This window comes from Lissotriton vulgaris, chromosome 5 (assembly GCF_964263255.1).
Source record: "Lissotriton vulgaris chromosome 5, aLisVul1.2, whole genome shotgun sequence".
Taxonomy (NCBI): Eukaryota; Metazoa; Chordata; class Amphibia; order Caudata; family Salamandridae; genus Lissotriton; species Lissotriton vulgaris.
The window spans coordinates 1,826,396,910-1,826,410,031 of NC_141693.1; positions in this window are offsets into that span (position 1 = coordinate 1,826,396,910).

Consider the following 13,122-nt stretch of genomic DNA (forward strand, 5'->3'; position numbering starts at 1 on the left):
TCTCCCAGGAGTCAGAGGGACCAATCAGCGGAGTACACCCAGAGGACCCTGGCTTGTGAGAGAGTCACTTCTCCCAGGAGTCAAAGGGACCAATCGGCTGAGTACACTCAGGGGAGCCTGACTTGTGATAGAGTCACTTCTTCCAGGAGCCGGAGAGACCAATCGGCGGAGTACACTCAGTGGAGCCTGGCTTGTGAAGGAGTCACTTCTCCCCGGAGTTAGAGGGACCAATCAGCGGAGTACACCCAGGGGAGCCTGGCTTGTGAGAGAGTCACTTCTCCCTGGAGTTAGAGAGACCAATCGGGTGAGTACACTCAGAGGAGCCTGGCTTGTGAGATAGTCACTTCTCCTAGGAGTCAGAGGGATCAATTGGCTGAATACACTCAGGGGAGCCTGGCTTGTAAGAGAATCACTTATCCCACGAGTAAGAGGGACCAACCGGCGGAGTACACTAAGGGGAGCCTGGCTTGAGACAGAGTCACTTCTCCCCGAGTCAAAGGGACCAATCGGCTGAGTACACTTAGGGGAGACTTGCTTGTGAGAGAGTCACTTCTCCCAGGAGTCAGAGAGACCAATCGGCGGAGCACACTCAAGGGAGCCTGGCTTGTGAGAGAGTTAATTCTCCCAGGAGCCAGAAGGACCAATCGGCGGAGTACACTCAGAGGAGCCTAGCTTGAGACAGAGTCACTTCTCCCAGGAGTCGGAGGGACCAATCGGCGGAGTACACTCAGGGGAGCCTGGCTTGAGACAGAGTCACTTCTCCCTGAGTCAGAGGGACCAATCGGCTGAGTACACTTAGGGCAGACTTGCTTGTGAGAGAGTCACTTCTCCCAGGAGTCAGAGAGACCAATCGGCGGAGTACACTCATTGGAGCCTGGCTTGAAACAGAGTCACTTCTCCCCGTAGTTAGAGGGATCAATCGGCTGAATACACTCAGGGAAGCCTGGCTTGTAAGAGAGTCACTTATCCCACGAGTAAGAGGGACCAATCGGCGGAGTACACTCAGGGGAGCCTGGCTTGAGACAGGGTCACTTATTCCAAGAGTCAGAGGGACCAATCAGCGGAGTACATTCAAGACAGCCTGGCTTGAGACAGAGTCACTACTCCCCGGAGTCAGAGGCACCAATGGGCGGAGTACACTCAGGGGACCCTGGCTTGTGAAAGAGTCACTTCTCCCAGGAGTCAGAGGGGCCAATCAATGGAGCACAGTCAGGAGAGCCTGGCTTGAGACAGAGTCACTTCTCTCTAGAGTCAGAGTACACTCAGGGGAGCCAAGATTGTGGCAAAGTCACTTCTCTCAGGAGTCAGAGGGACCAATCGGCTGAGTACACTCAGTGGAGCTTGGCTTGAGACAGAATCACTTATCCCAGGAGTCAGAGGGGCCTATCGGCAGAGTACACTCAGGGGAGCCTGGCTTGTGAAGGAGTCACTTCTCCCCGGAGTTAGAAGGACCAATCGGCGGAGTACACTCAGGGGAGTCCTTCTTGTGAGAGAGTCACTTCTCCCATGAGTCAGAGGGACCAATCGGCGGAGTACACTCAGGGGAGCCTGGCTTGAGACAGAGTTCCTTCTCCCAGGAGTCAGAGGGACCATTCGGCAGAGTACACTCAGGGGAGCCTAGCTTGAAACAGAGTCACGTATCCCAGGAGTCAGAGGGCGGATTATACTCAGGAGAGCCTGGCTTGAGACAGAGTCACTTCTCCCAGGAGTTAGTGGGACCAATCGGCTGAGTACACTCAGGGGAGTCTGGCGTGAGACAGGAGTCAGAGGGACCAATCAGCGGAGCACACTCAGGGGAGCCTGGCTTTTGAGATAGTCACTTCTCTCAGGAGTCAGAGGGACAAATCGGCTGAGTACACTCAGTGGAGCCTGGCTTGTACAGGAGTCACTTCTCCCTGAAGTTAGAGGGACCAATCAGGGAAGTACACCCAGGGGAACCTGGCTTCTGAGAGAGTCTCTTCTCCCAGGAGTGGCTTGAGACCGAGTCACTTCTCCCAGGAGTCGGAGGGACCAATCTGCGGAGTACACTCAGGGGAGCCTGGCTTTTGAGATAGTCACTTCTCTCAGGAGTCAGAGGGACAAATCGGTTGAGTACACTCAGTGGAGCCTGGCTTGTGCAGGAGTCACTTCTCCCTGAAGTTAGAGGGACCAATCAGGGAAGTACACCCAGGGGAACCTGGCTTCTGAGAGAGTCTCTTCTCCCAGGAGTCAAAGGGACCAATCGGCTGAGTACACTCAGGGGAGCCTGGCTTGAGACAGAGTCACTTCTGCCAGGAGTCAGAGAGACCAATCGGCGGAGCACACTCAAGGGAGCCTGGCTTGTGAGAGAGTCACTTCTCCAGGAGCCAGAGGGACCAATCGGCGGAGTACACTCAGGGGAGCCTAGCTTGAGACAGAGTCACTTCTCCCAGGTGTCGGAGGGGCCAATCTGCGGAGTACACTCAGGGGAGCCTGGCTTTTGAGGTAGTCACTTCTCTCAGGAGTCAGAGGGACCAATCGGCTGAGTACACTCAGTGGAGCTTGGCTTGAGACAGAGTCACTTATCCCAGGAGTCAGAGGGACCTATAGGCAGAGTACAATCAGTAGAGCCTGGCTTTTGAAGGAGTCACTTCTCCCGAGTTAGAGGGACTAATCAGCGGAATACACCCAGGGGAGCCTGCCTCGTGAGAGAGTCACTTCTCCCAGGAGTCAAAGGGACTAATCAGCTGAGTACACTCAGGGGAGCTGGAGTTCACTCAGTGGAGCTTTGCTTGAGACAGTCACTTCTCCCAAGAGTCAGAGGGACTCATCGATGGAGTACACTCGGAGCCTAGCTTAAGACAGTCACTAATTCCAGGAGCCAGAGGGACCAATCGGCGGAGTACACTCAGGAGAGCCTGGCTTGAGACAGAGCCACTTCTCCCAGGAGTTAGAGGGACCAATCGGCTGAGTACACTCAGTGGAGCCTGGCTTGTGAAGGAGTCACTTCTCCCCGGAGTTAGAGGGACCAATCAGGGGAGTACACCCAGGGGAGCCTGGCTTCTGAGAGAGTCACTTCTCCCAGGAGTTAGAGGGACCAATCGGCGGAGTATACTCAGGAGAGCCTGGCTTGAGACAGAGTCACTTCTCCCAGGAGTTAGAGGCACCAATCGGCTGAATACACTCAGGGGAGCCTGGCTTGTAAGAGAGCCACTTATCCCACGAGTAAGAGGGACCAATCAGCGGAGTACACTCAGTGGAGCCTGGCTTGAGACAGAGTCACTTCTCCCTGAGTCAGAGGGACCAATCGGCTGAGTACACTTAGGGGAGACTTGCTTGTGAGAGAGTCACTGCTCCCAGGAGTCAGAGAGACCAATCAGCAGAGTACACTCAGTGGAGCCTGGCTTGTGAAGGAGTCACTTCTCCCCGGAGTCAGAGGGACCAATCGGCGGAGTACACCCAGGGGATCCTGGCTTCTGAGAGAGTCACTTCTCCCAGGAGTCAGAGGGGCCAATCAGCGGAGTACACCCAGGGGAGCCTGGCTTGTGAGAGAGTCACTTCTCCCAGGAGTCAAAGGGACCAATCGGCTGAGTACACTCAGGGGAGCCTGACTTGTGATAGAGTCACTTCTTCCAGGAGTTAGAGGGACCAATCAGGGGAGTACACCCAGGGGAGCTTGGCTTGAGACAGTCACTTCTCCCAGGAGTCAGAGGGACTCATCGACGGAGTACACTCAGGGGAGCCTAGCTTAAGACATTCACTAATCCCAGGAGTCAGAGGGACCAATCGGCGGAGTACACTCAGGAGAGCCTGGCTTGAGACAGAGCCACTTTCCCCAGGAGTTAGAGGGAGCAATCGGCTGAGTACACTCAGAGGAGCCTGGCTTGTGAGAGAGTCACTTCTCCTAGGAGTCAGAGGGATCAATCGGCTGAATACACTCAGGGGAGCCTGGCTTGTAAGAGAATCACTTATCCCACGAGTAAGAGGGACCAACCGGCGGAGTACACTAAGGGGAGCCTGGCTTGAGACAGAGTCACTTCTCCCCGAGTCAAAGGGACCAATCGGCTGAGTACACTTAGGGGAGACTTGCTTGTGAGAGAGTCACTTCTCCCAGGAGTCAGAGAGACCAATCGGCGGAGTACACTCATTGGAGTCTGGCTTGTGAAGGAGTCACTTCTCCCCGGAGTTAGAGGGATCAATCGGCTGAATATACTCAGGGGAGCCTGGCTTGTAAGAGAGTCACTTATCCCACGAGTAAGAGGGACCAATCGGCGGAGTACACTCAGGGGAGCCTGGCTTGAGACAGGGTCACGTATCCCAAGAGTCAGAGGGACCAATCAGCGGAGTACATTCAAGACAGCCTGGCTTGAGACAGAGTCACTACTCCCCGGAGTCAGAGGCACCAATCGGCGGAGTACACTCAGGGGACCCTTGCTTGTGAAAGAGTCACTTCTCCCAGGAGTCAGAGGGGCCAATCAACGGAGCACAGCCAGGAGAGCCTGGCTTGAGACAGAGTCACTTCTCTCTAGAGTCAAAGTACACTCAGGGGAGCCTAGATTGTGGCAAAGTCACTTCTCACAGGAGTCAGCAGGACCAATCGGCTCAGGACACTCAGTGAAGCCTGGCTTGTGAGATAGTCACTTCTCTCAGGAGTCAGAGGGACCAATCAGCTGAGTACACTCAGTGGAGCTTGGCTTGAGACAGAATCACTTATCCCAGGAGTCAGAGGGACCTATCGGCAGAGTACACTCAGGGGAGCCTGGCTTGTAAGAGACCCACTTATCCCACGAGCAAGAGGGACAAATCGGCGGAGTACACTCAGGGGAGTCTGGCTTCTGAGAGAGTCACTTCTCCCAGGAGTCAAAGGGACCAATCGGCTGAGTACACTCAGGAGAGCCTGGCTTGAGACAGAGTCACTTCTCCCTGAGTCAGAGGGACCAATCGGCTGAGTACACTTAGGGGAGACTTGCTTGTGAGAGAGTCACTTCTCCCAGGAGTCAGAGAGACCAATCGGCAGAGTACACTCAGTGGAGCCTGGCTTGTGAAGGAGTTACTTCTCCCCGCAGTTAGAGGGACCAATCAGGGGAGTACACCCAGGGGAGCCTGGCTTCTGAGTCACTTCTCCCAGGAGTCAAAGGGAACAATCAGCTGAGTACACTCAGGGGAGCCTGGCTTGAGACAGAGTCACTTCTCCCAGGAGTCAGAGAGACCAATCGGCGGAGTACACTCAGGGGAGCCTAGCTTGAGACAAAGTCACTTCTCCCAGGAGTCGGACGGACCAATCAGCGGAGTACACTCAGGGGAGTCCTTCTTGTGAGAGAGTCACTTCTCCCATGAGTCAGAGGGACCAATCGGCGGAGTACACTCAGGGGAGCCTGGCTTGAGACGAGTTCCTTCTCCCAGGAGTCAGAGGAACCAATCGGCAGAGTACACTCAGGGGAGCCTAGCTTGAAACAGAGTCACGTATCCCAGCAGTCAGAGGGCGGATTACACTCAGGAGAGCCTGGCTTGAGACAGAGTCACTTCTCCCAGGAGTTAGTGGGACCAATCGGCTGAGTACACTCAGGGGAGCCTGGCGTGAGACAGGAGTCAGATTGACCAATCAGCGGAGTACACTCAGTGGAGCCTAGCTTGAGAGAGTCACTTCTCCCAGGAGTCGGAGGGACCAAACTGCGGAGTACACTCAGGGGAGCCTGGCTTTTGAGATAGTCACTTCTCTCAGGAGTCAGAGGGACCAATCGGCTGAGTACACTCAGTGGAGCCTGGCTTCTGAGAGAGTCTCTTCTCCCAGGAGTCAAAGGGACCAATCGGCTGAGTACACTCAGGGGAGCCTGGCTTGAGACAGAGTCACTTCTCCCAGGAGTCAGAGAGACCAATCGGCGGAGCACACTCAAGGGAGCCTGGCTTGTGAGAGAGTCACTTCTCCCAGGAGCCAGAGGGCCCAATCGGCGGAGTACACTCAGGGGAGCCTAGCTTGAGACAGAGTCACTTCTCCCAGGTGTCGGAGGGACCAATCTGCGGAGTACACTCAGGGGAGCCTGGCTTTTGAGGTAGTCACTTCTCTCAGGAGTCAGAGGGACCAATCGGCTGAGTACACTCAGTGGAGCTTGGCTTGAGACAGAGTCACTTATCCCGGAGTTAGAGGGACCAATCAGCGGAGTACACCCAGGGGAGCCTGCCTTGTGAGAGAGTCACTTCTCCCAGGAGTCAAAGGGACTAATCGGCTGAGTACACTCAGGGGAGCTGGAGTTCACTCAGTGTAGCTTGGCTTGAGACAAGTCACTTCTCCCAGGAGTCAGAGGGACTCATTGATGGAGTACACTCAGGGGAGCCTAGCTTAAGACAGTCACTAATTCCAGGAGCCAGAGGGACCAATCGGCGGAGTACACTCAGGAGAGCCTGGCCTGAGACAGAGCCACTTCTCCCAGGAGTTAGAGGGACCAATCGGCTGAGTACACTCAGTGGAGCCTGGCTTGTGAAGGAGTCACTTCTCCCCGGAGTTAGAGGGATCAATCAGGGGAGTACACCCAGGGGAGCCTGGCTTCTGAGAGAGTCACTTCTCCCAGGAGTTAGAGGGACCAATCGGCGGAGTACACTCAGGAGAGCCTGGCTTGAGACAGAGTCACTTCTCCCAGGAGTTAGAGGCACCAATCGGCTGAATACACTCAGGGGAGCCTGGCTTGTAAGAGAGCCACTTATCCCACGAGTAAGAGGGACCAATCAGCGGAGTACACTCAGTGGAGCCTGGCTTGAGACAGAGTCACTTCTCCCTGAGTCAGAGGGACCAATCGGCTGAGTACACTTAGGGGAGACTTGCTTGTGAGAGAGTCACTGCTCCCAGGAGTCAGAGAGACCAATCGGCAGAGTACACTCAGTGGAGCCTGGCTTGTGAAGGAGTCACTTTTCCCCGGAGTCAGAGGGACCAATCGGCGGAGTACACCCAGGGGAGCCTGGCTTTTGAGATAGTCACTTCTCTCAGGAGTCAGAGGGACCAATCGGCTGAGTACACTCAGTGGAGCCTGGCTTGTGAAGGAGTCACTTCTCCCGGAGTTAGAGGGACCAATCAGGGGAGTACACCCAGGGGAGCCTGGCTTCTGAGAGAGTCACTTCTCCCAGGAGTCAAAGGGACCAATCAGCTGAGTACACTCAGGGGAGCCTGGCTTGAGACAGAGTCACTTCTCCCAGGAGTCAGAGGGGCCAATCAACGGAGCACAGTCAGGAGAGCCTGGCTTGAGACAGAGTCACTTCTCTCTAGAGTCGGAGTACACTCAGGGGAGCCTAGATTGTGGCAAAGTCACATCTCACAGGAGTCAGAAGGACCAATCGGCTGAGTACACTCAGTGAAGCCTGGCTTGTGAGATAGTCACTTCTCTCAGGTGTCAGAGGGGCCAATCGGCTGAGTACACTCAGTGGAGCTTGGCTTGAGACAGAATCACTTATCCCAGGAGTCAGAGGGACCTATTGGCAGAGTACACTCAGGGGAGCCTGGCTTGTGAAGGAGTCACTTCTCCCCGGAGTTACAGGGACCAATCAGCGGAGTACACCCAAGGGAGCCTGGCTTGTGAGAGGGTCACTTCTCCCAGGAGTCAAAGGGACCAATCGGCTAAGTACACTCAGGGGAGCCTGGCTTCAGACAGAGTCATTTCTCCCAGGAGTCAGAGAGACCAATCGGCTGAGTACACTCAGGGGAGCCTGACTTGTGATAGAGTCACTTCTCCAAGGAGTCAGAGAGACCAATCAACGGAGTACACCCAGGGGAGCCTGGCTTGTGAGAGAGTCACTTCTCCCTGGAGTCAGAGAGACCAATCGACGGAGTACACTCAGTGGAGCTTGGCTTGAGACAGTCACTTCTCCCAGGAGTCAGAGGGACCCATCGACGGAGTACACTCATGGAAGCCTAGCTTAAGATATTCACTAATCCCAGGAGTCAGAGGGACCAATCGGCGGAGTACACTCAGGAGAGCCTGGCTTGAGACAGAGTCACTTCTCCCAGGAGTTAGAGGGACCAATCGGCTGAATACACTCAGCGGAGCCTGGCTTGTAAGAGACCCACTTATCCCACGAGCAAGAGGGACAAATCGGCGGAGTACACTCAGGGGAGTCTGGCTTCTGAGAGAGTCACTTCTCCCAGGAGTCAAAGGGACCAATCGGCTGAGTACACTCAGGAGAGCCTGGCTTGAGACAGAGTCACTTCTCCCTGAGTCAGAGGGACCAATCGGCTGAGTACACTTAGGGGAGACTTGCTTGTGAGAGAGTCACTTCTCCCAGGAGTCAGAGAGACCAATCGGCAGAGTACACTCAGTGGAGCCTGGCTTGTGAAGGAGTTACTTCTCCCCGCAGTTAGAGGGACCAATCAGGGGAGTACACCCAGGGGAGCCTGGCTTCTGAGTCACTTCTCCCAGGAGTCAAAGGGAACAATCAGCTGAGTACACTCAGGGGAGCCTGGCTTGAGACAGAGTCACTTCTCCCAGGAGTCAGAGAGACCAATCGGCGGAGTACACTCAGGGGAGCCTAGCTTGAGACAAAGTCACTTCTCCCAGGAGTCGGACGGACCAATCAGCGGAGTACACTCAGGGGAGTCCTTCTTGTGAGAGAGTCACTTCTCCCATGAGTCAGAGGGACCAATCGGCGGAGTACACTCAGGGGAGCCTGGCTTGAGACGAGTTCCTTCTCCCAGGAGTCAGAGGAACCAATCGGCAGAGTACACTCAGGGGAGCCTAGCTTGAAACAGAGTCACGTATCCCAGCAGTCAGAGGGCGGATTACACTCAGGAGAGCCTGGCTTGAGACAGAGTCACTTCTCCCAGGAGTTAGTGGGACCAATCGGCTGAGTACACTCAGGGGAGCCTGGCGTGAGACAGGAGTCAGATTGACCAATCAGCGGAGTACACTCAGTGGAGCCTAGCTTGAGAGAGTCACTTCTCCCAGGAGTCGGAGGGACCAAACTGCGGAGTACACTCAGGGGAGCCTGGCTTTTGAGATAGTCACTTCTCTCAGGAGTCAGAGGGACCAATCGGCTGAGTACACTCAGTGGAGCCTGGCTTCTGAGAGAGTCTCTTCTCCCAGGAGTCAAAGGGACCAATCGGCTGAGTACACTCAGGGGAGCCTGGCTTGAGACAGAGTCACTTCTCCCAGGAGTCAGAGAGACCAATCGGCGGAGCACACTCAAGGGAGCCTGGCTTGTGAGAGAGTCACTTCTCCCAGGAGCCAGAGGGCCCAATCGGCGGAGTACACTCAGGGGAGCCTAGCTTGAGACAGAGTCACTTCTCCCAGGTGTCGGAGGGACCAATCTGCGGAGTACACTCAGGGGAGCCTGGCTTTTGAGGTAGTCACTTCTCTCAGGAGTCAGAGGGACCAATCGGCTGAGTACACTCAGTGGAGCTTGGCTTGAGACAGAGTCACTTATCCCGGAGTTAGAGGGACCAATCAGCGGAGTACACCCAGGGGAGCCTGCCTTGTGAGAGAGTCACTTCTCCCAGGAGTCAAAGGGACTAATCGGCTGAGTACACTCAGGGGAGCTGGAGTTCACTCAGTGTAGCTTGGCTTGAGACAAGTCACTTCTCCCAGGAGTCAGAGGGACTCATTGATGGAGTACACTCAGGGGAGCCTAGCTTAAGACAGTCACTAATTCCAGGAGCCAGAGGGACCAATCGGCGGAGTACACTCAGGAGAGCCTGGCCTGAGACAGAGCCACTTCTCCCAGGAGTTAGAGGGACCAATCGGCTGAGTACACTCAGTGGAGCCTGGCTTGTGAAGGAGTCACTTCTCCCCGGAGTTAGAGGGATCAATCAGGGGAGTACACCCAGGGGAGCCTGGCTTCTGAGAGAGTCACTTCTCCCAGGAGTTAGAGGGACCAATCGGCGGAGTACACTCAGGAGAGCCTGGCTTGAGACAGAGTCACTTCTCCCAGGAGTTAGAGGCACCAATCGGCTGAATACACTCAGGGGAGCCTGGCTTGTAAGAGAGCCACTTATCCCACGAGTAAGAGGGACCAATCAGCGGAGTACACTCAGTGGAGCCTGGCTTGAGACAGAGTCACTTCTCCCTGAGTCAGAGGGACCAATCGGCTGAGTACACTTAGGGGAGACTTGCTTGTGAGAGAGTCACTGCTCCCAGGAGTCAGAGAGACCAATCGGCAGAGTACACTCAGTGGAGCCTGGCTTGTGAAGGAGTCACTTTTCCCCGGAGTCAGAGGGACCAATCGGCGGAGTACACCCAGGGGAGCCTGGCTTCTGAGAGAGTCACTTCTCCCAGGAGTCAAAGGGACCAATCGGCTGAGTACACTCAGGGGAGCCTGGCTTGAGACAGAGTCACTTATCCCAGGAGTCAGAGGGACCTATTGGCAGAGTACACTCAGGGGAGCCTGGCTTGTGAAGGAGTCACTTTTCCATCGGAGTTAGAGGGACCACTAAGCGGAGTACACCCAGGGGAGCCTGGCTTGTGAGAGAGTCACTTCTCCCAGGAGTCAAAGGGACCAATCGGCTGAGTACACTCAGGGGAGCCTGGCTTCAGACAGAGTTACTTCTCCCAGGAGTCAGAGGGACCAATCAGCGGAGTACACCCAGAGGACCCTGGCTTGTGAGAGAGTCACTTCTCCCAGGAGTCAAAGGGACCAATCGGCTGAGTACACTCAGGGGAGCCTGACTTGTGATAGAGTCACTTCTTCCAGGAGCCGGAGAGACCAATCGGCGGAGTACACTCAGTGGAGCCTGGCTTGTGAAGGAGTCACTTCTCCCCGGAGTTAGAGGGACCAATCAGCGGAGTACACCCAGGGGAGCCTGGCTTGTGAGAGAGTCACTTCTCCCTGGAGTTAGAGAGACCAATCGGGTGAGTACACTCAGAGGAGCCTGGCTTGTGAGATAGTCACTTCTCCTAGGAGTCAGAGGGATCAATTGGCTGAATACACTCAGGGGAGCCTGGCTTGTAAGAGAATCACTTATCCCACGAGTAAGAGGGACCAACCGGCGGAGTACACTAAGGGGAGCCTGGCTTGAGACAGAGTCACTTCTCCCCGAGTCAAAGGGACCAATCGGCTGAGTACACTTAGGGGAGACTTGCTTGTGAGAGAGTCACTTCTCCCAGGAGTCAGAGAGACCAATCGGCGGAGCACACTCAAGGGAGCCTGGCTTGTGAGAGAGTTAATTCTCCCAGGAGCCAGAAGGACCAATCGGCGGAGTACACTCAGAGGAGCCTAGCTTGAGACAGAGTCACTTCTCCCAGGAGTCGGAGGGACCAATCGGCGGAGTACACTCAGGGGAGCCTGGCTTGAGACAGAGTCACTTCTCCCTGAGTCAGAGGGACCAATCGGCTGAGTACACTTAGGGCAGACTTGCTTGTGAGAGAGTCACTTCTCCCAGGAGTCAGAGAGACCAATCGGCGGAGTACACTCATTGGAGCCTGGCTTGAAACAGAGTCACTTCTCCCCGTAGTTAGAGGGATCAATCGGCTGAATACACTCAGGGAAGCCTGGCTTGTAAGAGAGTCACTTATCCCACGAGTAAGAGGGACCAATCGGCGGAGTACACTCAGGGGAGCCTGGCTTGAGACAGGGTCACTTATTCCAAGAGTCAGAGGGACCAATCAGCGGAGTACATTCAAGACAGCCTGGCTTGAGACAGAGTCACTACTCCCCGGAGTCAGAGGCACCAATGGGCGGAGTACACTCAGGGGACCCTGGCTTGTGAAAGAGTCACTTCTCCCAGGAGTCAGAGGGGCCAATCAATGGAGCACAGTCAGGAGAGCCTGGCTTGAGACAGAGTCACTTCTCTCTAGAGTCAGAGTACACTCAGGGGAGCCAAGATTGTGGCAAAGTCACTTCTCTCAGGAGTCAGAGGGACCAATCGGTTGAGTACACTCAGTGGAGCTTGGCTTGAGACAGAATCACTTATCCCAGGAGTCAGAGGGGCCTATCGGCAGAGTACACTCAGGGGAGCCTGGCTTGTGAAGGAGTCACTTCTCCCCGGAGTTAGAAGGACCAATCGGCGGAGTACACTCAGGGGAGTCCTTCTTGTGAGAGAGTCACTTCTCCCATGAGTCAGAGGGACCAATCGGCGGAGTACACTCAGGGGAGCCTGGCTTGAGACAGAGTTCCTTCTCCCAGGAGTCAGAGGGACCATTCGGCAGAGTACACTCAGGGGAGCCTAGCTTGAAACAGAGTCACGTATCCCAGGAGTCAGAGGGCGGATTATACTCAGGAGAGCCTGGCTTGAGACAGAGTCACTTCTCCCAGGAGTTAGTGGGACCAATCGGCTGAGTACACTCAGGGGAGTCTGGCGTGAGACAGGAGTCAGAGGGACCAATCAGCGGAGCACACTCAGGGGAGCCTGGCTTTTGAGATAGTCACTTCTCTCAGGAGTCAGAGGGACAAATCGGCTGAGTACACTCAGTGGAGCCTGGCTTGTACAGGAGTCACTTCTCCCTGAAGTTAGAGGGACCAATCAGGGAAGTACACCCAGGGGAACCTGGCTTCTGAGAGAGTCTCTTCTCCCAGGAGTGGCTTGAGACCGAGTCACTTCTCCCAGGAGTCGGAGGGACCAATCTGCGGAGTACACTCAGGGGAGCCTGGCTTTTGAGATAGTCACTTCTCTCAGGAGTCAGAGGGACAAATCGGTTGAGTACACTCAGTGGAGCCTGGCTTGTGCAGGAGTCACTTCTCCCTGAAGTTAGAGGGACCAATCAGGGAAGTACACCCAGGGGAACCTGGCTTCTGAGAGAGTCTCTTCTCCCAGGAGTCAAAGGGACCAATCGGCTGAGTACACTCAGGGGAGCCTGGCTTGAGACAGAGTCACTTCTGCCAGGAGTCAGAGAGACCAATCGGCGGAGCACACTCAAGGGAGCCTGGCTTGTGAGAGAGTCACTTCTCCAGGAGCCAGAGGGACCAATCGGCGGAGTACACTCAGGGGAGCCTAGCTTGAGACAGAGTCACTTCTCCCAGGTGTCGGAGGGGCCAATCTGCGGAGTACACTCAGGGGAGCCTGGCTTTTGAGGTAGTCACTTCTCTCAGGAGTCAGAGGGACCAATCGGCTGAGTACACTCAGTGGAGCTTGGCTTGAGACAGAGTCACTTATCCCAGGAGTCAGAGGGACCTATAGGCAGAGTACAATCAGTAGAGCCTGGCTTTTGAAGGAGTCACTTCTCCCGAGTTAGAGGGACTAATCAGCGGAGT